The sequence below is a fragment of the Myotis myotis genome, unplaced genomic scaffold (genome assembly GCF_014108235.1).
Source record: "Myotis myotis isolate mMyoMyo1 unplaced genomic scaffold, mMyoMyo1.p scaffold_m19_p_6, whole genome shotgun sequence".
NCBI classification, from domain to species: Eukaryota; Metazoa; Chordata; class Mammalia; order Chiroptera; family Vespertilionidae; genus Myotis; species Myotis myotis.
In genome coordinates, this window is record NW_023416368.1 from 57,968,516 (window position 1) to 57,979,091 (window position 10,576).

The window sequence follows — 10,576 nt, forward strand, 5'->3', positions numbered from 1 at the left end:
CCAGTAATTTTTGGCATTAGTTCAAAGCATTTCCAAGGGCCACAGGTCCTTTACTATTTTTACAATATAGCAAGACCTATTAAGATAGAACGACAATACAAACAGTTTTCCTCTTTTGAGGACTTTCGTTAAATCCTGTTCTATGCTCCCACTTGAAGGTTTCCTGCTCAACAGGTTTCCCGGCATCAATAGGCCTTTATAATAAATTGCCAAGTGGTCCTCCTAATGTACAGCAAACTATGAACTTCAGCTTTGTTTTTGCGAAATAAAGGTCGACTCTTAGTAGTTACATAAATGGAGAACTACTTGTTATTCTGGCATTAACTCTGATATGGAAAGAGGAGACTGTTCATATGAGGAAGGGAAATAAGACCCAGTCTGAGAGATGTAACTCCATTTCTGTGCCATTCCTTAATACACTAGCAAAGCTGGGAATGTCATAACATTTTTACAAATGGAACTTTCACAAATAAAACCACAGTTTGTCTTGTTTGGGCCTAAGATAGGCTTTGTCATAAGCATCCTTGGTCAAAGATGGTGACCTTTCTGTAACTATGGTTTATCATGAATTGTTGACGAAAGAGGAACAAAATACCATTTTGTTGACCTTAAACAAAAGTAACTTTCTGTGACAAACTTCCTTATTGCTTGCTTTGGGTACAGGTGTATGTGTTTGTATCAATATCTTAGGGGTGATATGTGCATCTTGCTGGCATGGGGGCACATCAGGAAGAAAAATGTAAACCATGTTAGACTTCACCACATCTTGGAGCTTTGATTATTGAAGTTCAACTTTTAAAAAAAGAAAACTTGCCCCGTCTGGTGTGGGTTCAGTTGGTTTGAGTGTTGTCCTATATATCAAAAAGTCGCAGGTTTGATTCCTGTTCAGGGCACATACCTAGGTTGCTAGTTCCATTCCTGGTTGGGGCATGTGCGGGAGGCAAGCCTTTCTCTCTCTCTCTCTCCACCCCTCTTCCTCCCTCTCTAAAAATCAATTTTAAAAATCTCTCACTGTAAAAAGCTTTTTTTTTTTTTTCAGAATGGGAAGTATTAAGGGGTAGAGAAAGAGAACTATCTTTAATCTGGTTGGCCTTGCTGAAAGTATTAAGTTTTTAGAATAATGAATAAAATCCTCAAATTATTTATAGATGTGAATTTGTTTTTATTGTCCCCTAAATGATTTCTAAGTCTATATTAGGAAGCTTTTTATTAAAAACTCCAGGTGAAGTGGCATGATGTCTGCAACTTCTAAATGGTTCAGCAGAAATAAACATGTTCATACACACGCAGGAAGGAGAACAATGTCTTCAATGTGACAATATATTAGCAATTATTGAAATAGGAGGCTGGATGTATGGGATTTCATTGTACTAGTCTTTTAACGTGTCCTTTTCTGAAAGTTCTACTACTACTACTACTACTACTACTACTACTACTAATAATAATAAAACACTAGGATATTTGATCCAGAAATGCAGGTAGGATCCTGTTAAGTTTTCCTTCTTGCTCCAAGATGGCAATCCACCGTTTTGGTCCAGCCAATGACACCACTCACTTCACTCCTGCCAATACCAGAACTGCTCCTCTAGCACAAGCATGTCAACCTCAAAGGCTAACACAGGCCAAATAAACGAGGCATGCGGCCCACGGGCCGCGAGTTTGACATGCTTGCTCTAGCCTATGAAAAAAATTGGTTTGTACTTGGAAACACAGAAATTCAGGAAAGTGTCAATTGAACCATTTCTGTTTTTCAGTAAAGATTATGGAAATGGCAACTAAAGAAGCAGAAATAGCATAGGATATGAGACTAGTTAGAAAAAAGACATGTATTTTCCAACATGCATTCACTAAACTGGATTTTTTCCCCTCAACTTTTTAAATGGCTTTTGAAACTGTACAAGGAGTTAAACTCAAACATAAAACACTAAGTTTATTTTAGCTCAATACCAATGGTTTCTTCTGTCTCCATTCCCCTCTCTTCTCATAAATAAGCATATACTACTCTTCTGTACTCTGCATTTCTTCAAATGTGGCTGCTTATTGCTTCTTCATAATAACTTAGGCTGCATAAAGTATATTTGTACATTGGTAATTTTTAATAACTTACCCTCAATCTAGAAAGGTATTTTATGAATTGGCCAAGTTTTCCTTAATCCACACTTCTTAATAAATCAGATTAAATCTTTCAAAAATTCCCCAAATAAATAATGGACGTTTACATTGTTCTCAAATTCTCTCTTTCCTGTTCCCTCACCCCTACCTCAGGTCAGAAAAAGGAAAACCCAGTGGATTAAATTTTTCTAGCTACTTTACATAAATAACGAAAGCAGCAAAAAGCCCAGGCCATGTTTTGAGAATTGAGTTTTTACCATGGCAATGGTTACTATATAATCTCTGGTACTATCAATTGACTTGAAAAAAAAAACAAAACACTAAGTTAAATGGTCATGAGTATTTGCTGAATGACTGGTCAGCTTACCCATGTTGACTTTCATCACCTGATTCCACTACACACTCAAGAGGTTCAGATAGTCCCTAAGTGGGTCCAACAGTTTCTTCTTGGATTGGTGTTGGCCACTGGAGAAGGCCAGACCCTTCAAAAATTTTTTTTATTACAATTGACATTCAATATTATATTAGTTTCAAGCATACAATACAGTGGTTAGACATCTATCTAACTTATAAAGTGATCCTCCCGGTAGGTCTTACACCCACCCACCTGACACCATATGGAGTTATTGCAATATTATTGACTATATTCCCTAAGCCAGTGATGGCGAACCTATGACACTCGTGTCAGAGGTGACACGTGAACTCATTTTTTTGGTTGATTTTTCTTTGTTAAATGGCATTTAAATATATAAAATAAATATCAAAAATATACATCTTTGTTTTACTATGGTTGCAAATATCAAAAAATTTCTATATGTGACACAGCACCAGAGTTAAGTTAGGGTTTTTCAAAATGCTGACATGCTGAGCTCAAAAGGTTCGCCATCACTGTCCTAAGCTGTACTTTACAACTCTATGATTATTTTGTAACTTCTAATTTGCACTTCTTAATCCTTCACCTTTTTCACTCGGCCCCTCAAAATGCCTCCATCAGTTTGTTCTCCATATCTATGGGTATGTTTCTGTTTTGTTTATTGGTTTCATTTTTTAGATTCCACATATAATTGAAATCATGTGGTAACTGCCTTTCTCTGTCTGATTTATTTCAGATTATGTTTATAGCAGTCTATTTTAAGTTGATGGTCACGTAATAGAGAAGGACAGAACTTTAATTCATCACTTAGATTTCCTATGGTATAGTCTTTTAAGAAGTAGTCTGTCTTTTATGTAATCTAAACTTTGTTTCTCTAAAAAGGCTCACTATGTTTTCTTTCAAGTTTAGTTAGCATTTTTTCCCCAATTAAACCAGCCACCATAAAAAATGAATTATTTAGAAATTGCAAATGAGCAGCTAGAAGTCTAATGATTTTTTTAAAATTAGATCTTTTCTAAATTTATAAGAGAAGGGAAAATAACGTATATTAAAGCTTCATAGCAGGCTGTGGTCCTAACTTGCCTCTTTGTCCTTAAAAAAAAAATGCAATGACATAAGAGACTGTTGTGCCATCTTTGGGTTTTCAAGCTTTTGGAGTCACTATGTGTGCTCATCACTAGAGCAATGAAAACAAGTCTTCTTTTCCCCAAGACACAAGTAGCTTCAGTTCAAGCCCCTCCAGGCTTCCTTGCCAGTGACCTTCACACTGACCTTGAATTATTCTAGGAAGAACTCTGCCTGTTTAGCCCTTTTCACTCATTTTTATGGGAATTTCTGTTCACTAGCAGTGAACTGAGACCACCCAATTAAGAAAACCTCATTCATGATTCATTTAATTTCCAGTGTGCTGACTTTTCATTACTTTTGTATCTTTGTTCCTTACAGTAGCCTCTTTGGCATCTTGTCCACCTAATCTAGGGAAGCAGTTTACCAAAGCAGGGACAGAGCCAGATGACTGATCAAGGGCAAGCTTAGTTTTTGAGATCAGGAATCCTCACCCCTCTGGTGGAGCCCTAAACGTAGAGGGTCTACATGCTTCGCTTCTCAGTCCTCTGAATCCAATTCCAGAAGAGAGGATTCAGTCCCAACCACTCTTCCTCCCAAAGTGTGTAAAAGCTGGAGGTGTTTTTCAGGCTAGACGGGACTGCATTGCTGTGGGTCGAGCTTTGGCATGTCTTCTGAAATGCTTCACTCAACTGGCCTGTGCACGCCTACGTGTCCTCAGTTCACCATAAATGTTACGCCGCGTGGCTGTTCTCACGTGCTCTTAGGGCCTGCTTCCAAGAGCTTGACTCTCATCTGGCGGGTTGCCTTCTGGACCACAGAAACCTCTCGAGGGCAGAACTGTGTTGAACATTTCGGTCGTCCTTCCTGTGCCTTATGTATAAAGACTTTCAGTTATGTCAGTCATGATGGTTATCATTGCTGAAGCCTCTAGCTCCGAAGGACTAGAGGCCCCCTGGTGTCCCTCGCTGGTGATGAGGACCAAGTTAAGTTTGGCAGACACAATGACTAACCATGGTCAGAGCCCCAGGAGTAGACACTACTGAGATATGAAGGTGAGTAAGACAGTGCTGCCCTCAAACATTTTGGTTTAATGTAGGCTACGCAAATCCTGGAATGGATGGTTGAGGGGAGGGGAGGGACCAGTACTCAGACATGCTCTTAGTGGCTGAGTGTGGAGGCAGCCAGCCTTAGGCTCCAAATTGGAATGTCTTGTGCATGTGTGTGTGTGGGGGGAGCAGAGGGTGCATTTTACCATCTTGCCATGGCATCTCAGTCTGTGGAAATGATCCTATCCATGTTGTCAAACAATCTCACATAAACCAAATCTTAAATATAGTACAATATTATTTATTTGTAGGCTTTGGATCTTAATTTGTTCATTTGTTTTTTTCTTGCCAGCAATCTAACAGAATGTTTGATTCCTTTTTACCCAGTCACACTAGCTAGTTGTACAAAGAGGCAGAATTTGTCCGTAACTTCTAGGTCATCAGAGGAGAATCACTGGTCAGAAGATCTAGCAGCTTAATATATGACCTTAGTTTCCCCTGGTTGCTCCCATTTTTGAGAAGGAAAAGAAATGAATAACCCGTCACCTAGCTGCTCACCTGTGTGGGTCATAACGAGGCACTCAAGGAGTGGGTGCAGGAGTGTTTCATGGTCAGGTCATCCTGGGGAGCCTTGGAATCTGCAAAATGGCTTTCTAGAATTTGAGAACAATTCCTGTAAAGTTTCTTATTGCAGTTTTGATTATTGCAGTCGGTGGAAATCAGCTTATTCTGACAGGGAAGACGCTCCATTAAAAAAAAAAAAAAGTCTTTGTTGGTTATCACAAGAATCTTGGCTAAAGTAGAATAACATATGACTTCTGTTAAAAATCTGAATGTTAACAAAAATAGGGGGGGTTGAATCATAATCTCCATGACTCCCCCTTTGCCCCCTACGACCCTGTTCCTGCTCCAGCCTTCTGAATTAGCCCCTCTGATTTCTTTATGGTGCCTCTACCCAGCCTGTCACACAGGACAAAGGTCTTACTTAGAACCATCAGGTGACTTCTGTAGACCCTGTACAATGAGCACAAGGATCACAAGGGGCCCCCCTTTTTTATGAGGCTCCTGGTGGGGTAAAATTCCTTCCTCTGCACTCCCCTCCCCTAGACAAGGTTTAACCTGATTATGCCCAGCAGGCAAGCAGGCACCCTTGCAAATCAGTCTTCTTATTGAGATAAACTGTAAAGAGCACATGCTCATAAAGGAAAGAATGCAAATCTAAAAAATAGGTTCAAATCTTTGATGATGGGGGTGGGGGAAAGGAGGCAGGGAAAATGTGTGAATTTTCTCTGCTTCCCCTTATTTATGCTCCTCTTAAATTACCAATGTGATGTGCCTTTGTGACCCCAAACCTGCTTAGAGTAAACAGGAATCCACAGTGCGAGGTATTTAATTTCCCTGGGAAGAGAGATTGCCTTTCTTCTTTTTTCTTTTTTTTTTTTTTTTTTTTTTTTTTTGGTAAAGCCATTTCTAGCAGAAAGATATAATTCTGTTGTACACTAATAATAATAATAATAATAATAATAATAATAATCCCAGTGTACATTAAAGTCCTGTGGTTAACTGTTTGCCTATATCCATTCCTTCCCTGTGTAAAACAGACACCCAGAGTGAACTGCCCACCAATCACCTCACAGGAAGCACCACGACACAAGGCAAGACTCAGAAATTCCAAAGCTCCTTACCCTGTGCCTTCCACAAGTAGGTGTGTGAGGGAGCAAGCCAGGATTTTACCTAGCAAACCAGCAACATTTCAAGAAAAATTTAAAGTAGACATTTGCTCTTTTCTTTAGCCTAGTCCTGAGAAATCCCCTCCAATAGAAAGACACTTTGTATGGATACATTTTAATCTCTTTTAGGACCTGATACCCAATTTAACACACAAAGTTGATCATAGGCACAAAAATACTAGGTAAAAGGAAGTTAGGGAAAAGTTTTCCATCCATTTTAAACTACAAATGGTCCATTTTAATTTTTGCTATGAATTGGGCTTGGGAAATATTATGATGCTAATTTTTATGGGCTCATTTTATTATTAGCTATCATATCCAAAGCATTTACCATCTTACTAAAAATAGCTTAGTGCAAAGGGATTGTTCATAACTAGTACAAACTCAATTTCCAATGGGAAGTACAAAGGGCTTTACAAATTGCTATGTCACCAACATGTCCTTTCACCTCTCCTTATGTGCCCTACAAAGTCCTGCACAGGACATGTACATAATATTCCCCCAGGGAAACACACACACACACACACACACACACACTACACCACATACCAATATTGTTGATTCACTGGGTTTCTGTTTGCAGACTGCCTATACTACATGTGTTATGATTTCAAATAATTGTTTGCTTTTCGAACTTAGAAGGGTAAACAATTGGACAACAGTTAAAACCAGTAACAAAAGAAGTTGGCATCAGACATACTCTTTAACTTAATTCCTTTTATTGAAACTCATACACTTTTATGTTATATTTTAAAGCTATTTTTCTCCTCAAAATTTGAGTAACAGTCAGACCCTACATTGATAATGAACACCAATCAGTTTCCCAAGCGCTATACCAATTGTAAACTTCAAAAAGGCCTAGCTGGGCCCTAACCGGTTTGGCTCAGTGGATAGACCATCAGCTTGCGGACTGAAAGGTCCCAGGTTCGATTCTGGTCAAGGGCATGTACCTTGGTTGCGGGCACATCCCCAGCAGGAGGTGTGCAGGAGGCAGCTGATTCATGTTTCTCTCTCATCAATGTTTCTAGCTCTCTATCCCTCTCCCTTCCTCTCTGTAAAAAAATCAATAATATATATATATTTTTAAAAAAGGCCTAGCTGGGAAGGTTTTCTCGGTGAAGAGTCAGTGATATATGGAACATGGATTTGAACTGTGTGGGTTCACTTAACATGCAGATTCTCCCCCCACCCCCCCACCCCCCAGTAAATACTGCAAATGTATTTTCTCTTCCTTATGATTTTCATAATAACATTTTATTGGTAAGGCTTCCAGTCAACAGTAGGCTGTGTGGGGATCCCTTTGCACTAAGCTATTTTCAGTGAGATGGTAAATGCTTTGGATATGATAGCAAATAATAAAATGAATTATTGGTAACATGTTTCCAATAAGACATGTTATTGGTAAGACTTCTAGTCAACAGTAGGCTGTGTGGGATCAGTGCTCCTAACCCCTGCGTTGTTCAAGGGTCAATGGTATTTCTCTTTCCTTGGTCTCCTTTTCTTATCCCTGCCTTCAGTGCTCGCGTGTGCGCACATGTGTGCGCGCGGACACACACACACACACACACACACACACTCACACACACACTTTAAAAGAGAGAAAATGGGCAATTTGCTCTATGGAAACATAGACAGGCAGGGACAGGGGCCATAAGACATCTACTTAACTCATTCCTATATGTTGAGTAAGGGTTGTCTGTAATCCCTCCTACCCTCAAAACAAATCAGGAGCTATTGACAAAATACCTGTATGTACATCTGGCAAGGGCAATGCCATTGACACCACCATGGATATCAGCATCACGTGTGAAAAGCATTTTCTATTTAAAACTTTCAGAAATCACTACTTAGCATCCAAAGATTTCTCCCTCTAAATGATCAGAGAATAATATTTTTTTTACTATATTTAAAGGCAACTTACTATTTAAATTTCTTAGCCTGCAAAAATAAGACATCATTTTATCAGGTCCAAGTTGTTTGGAAAATTATAGTAATATAATATCTGCATTTTTCCCATGAGATATTTGATGTAAATTTGCATTCATTGTGCCCAGCCAGCGTGGCTCTGTGGTTGAGTGTCAACCTATGAACCAGGATTTGATTCCTGGTCAGGGCATATGCCCAGGTTACAGGCTCAATCTCCAATATGGGGCATGCAGGAGGAAGCGATCAATGATTCTCTCATCATTGATGTTTTTATCTCTCTCCCTCTCCTTCCTCTCTGAAATCAATAAAAATATATTTAAAAATAAATAAAAATTATAGTATAGGAATATAACTACTTTTAAAATTTTGCATTCTTTGTGACAGTAATGATTCTACTGACTTTATTTATTCTACAGTTTCCACTTTTTGAAGGAAACAAGGTCTGGCAATTTCTCTTAGAAATGATTGTTACTAGAAGGTCTGGTGAGTCTTTGTAAGTCTGTTTGTAGAGTTGGTAGTTTGTTTCTTTTGGAGTTTCCAATTTTAAGAGCCAAGACATAGCCTATAATCTAAATTTGAACAACTAGTCTCATCAGATATGCTTTTAGAAGAATAAAGATTAAAGATTAAGCAAATCTCAGTCCAACTGAGAAAGGGGGAGAGAGAGAGAGAGAGAGACAGAGAGAGAGAGAGAGAGATTTAAAAATCAGTTTGATGCCCCAATCCTATGCCAGAGGGACTCATTTCAGTGTGTCCACTGTGGTTCCCGAGCAGGCCCATGCAGCCAGCTCATGAATTAGACTTGCTCCTTAAGCAAATAAGCCCATGTTAGCACTATAAGCCTGTTATCCTTTGGAATGGATCCTGAAATTTGATTCATTTTTGTTTGAGGCTTTGTTTAGTGGCTCCTAATGACAGACTCAAAATACTTGACGTAGGAAACTGAGAGCTTCTCGGGGCTGAGGAGATGAAGCTAGAAGAAAGAAATGGGCAAAAGAAATGGAGCAATCTGTAAAAGACAGCCTGGGAGGGGAAGAGCAAGCTGCAAGAAGAATTCTTCTACAGGGCTTGGGGCTGGCACCTGCGAGGCCTGTTGCCTGGGCCACACGAAGCTACTAACACAGTCCCTGTGAAGTTTGGCTGGCTTGGAAAAGTGCAAGCTGACCACACTGACCACTGGTCAAGAGCCCTGCAGTAGCAGCAGCAGCCATCTCCAAGCCACAAATTCCAGACAGAGTGGCTAGCACACTTCTGGGAAACAGAGCAACAGCTGATCTGAACTCCCAAGCACAAACTTGGGAGAATTAAGGGTGTGGTTAACAATCCCCATATTAATAGATGAAGACTAAGTTGTCCTTTAGATTTGCAGCCTTAGATCAATCCATCGAGACACTAAGTCTATTTGAGAGTTGTGTTCTGCTCTACTCAAGTACTTCTTGGCCACCTAATCGGTCACAATATAGAAAATAAGAGTCAAAATAAGCATGACATACCCTATCTGGTTTGGTTCAGTGGATAGAGCATTGACCTGTGGATTGGAGGGTCCTGGTTCAATTCTGGTCAAGGGCACATGCTCAGGTTGTGAGCTAAATCTCCAGTACAGGGTGTGTAGGAAGCAGCCAATCAATGATTCTCTCTCATCATTGATGTTTCTCTCTCTCCCTTTCCCTTCCTCTCTGAAATTAATACACACACACACACACACACACACACACACACACACACACTCTAGAGGCCCGGTGCATGAAATTCATGCACTTGAGGGGGGGGGGTCCCTCAGCCCGGCCTGCACCCTCTCCCAGTCTGGGAGCCCTCAGGGGATGTCCAACTGAAGGTTTAGGATATCCTTAGCACTGCTGCAGAGGCAGGAGAGGCTCCCGCCACTGCCCCTGCTGCGCTCACCAGCCATGAGCCAAGCTCAGGGCTTCTGGCTGAGCAGCACTCCCCCTGTGGGAGTGCACTGACCACCAGGGGGCAGCTCCTGCGTTGAGCATCTGCTGCCTGGTGGTAAGTGCATGTCATAGTGACCGGTAGTTCCGCTGTTTGGTTGATTTGCATATTAGCCTTTTATAATATAGGATAATTGGTGCACAACTTACTTATTATTCTACTAGAGGCCCAATGCAGGAAATTCATGTGAGGGGCTTGGCCCTCGCAGCCCTGGCTTCACCTGGAAGGTCATCTGGAAGGACATCTGGAAGGTCGTTTGGCTGTCCAGTCTAATTAGCATATTATGATTTTATTATTATAGATTTTTTTAAAAATCACATATTCAGGGTTGGTAGATATGCTGCTTGGGTGAAATGGAGATAAAGGTAGGA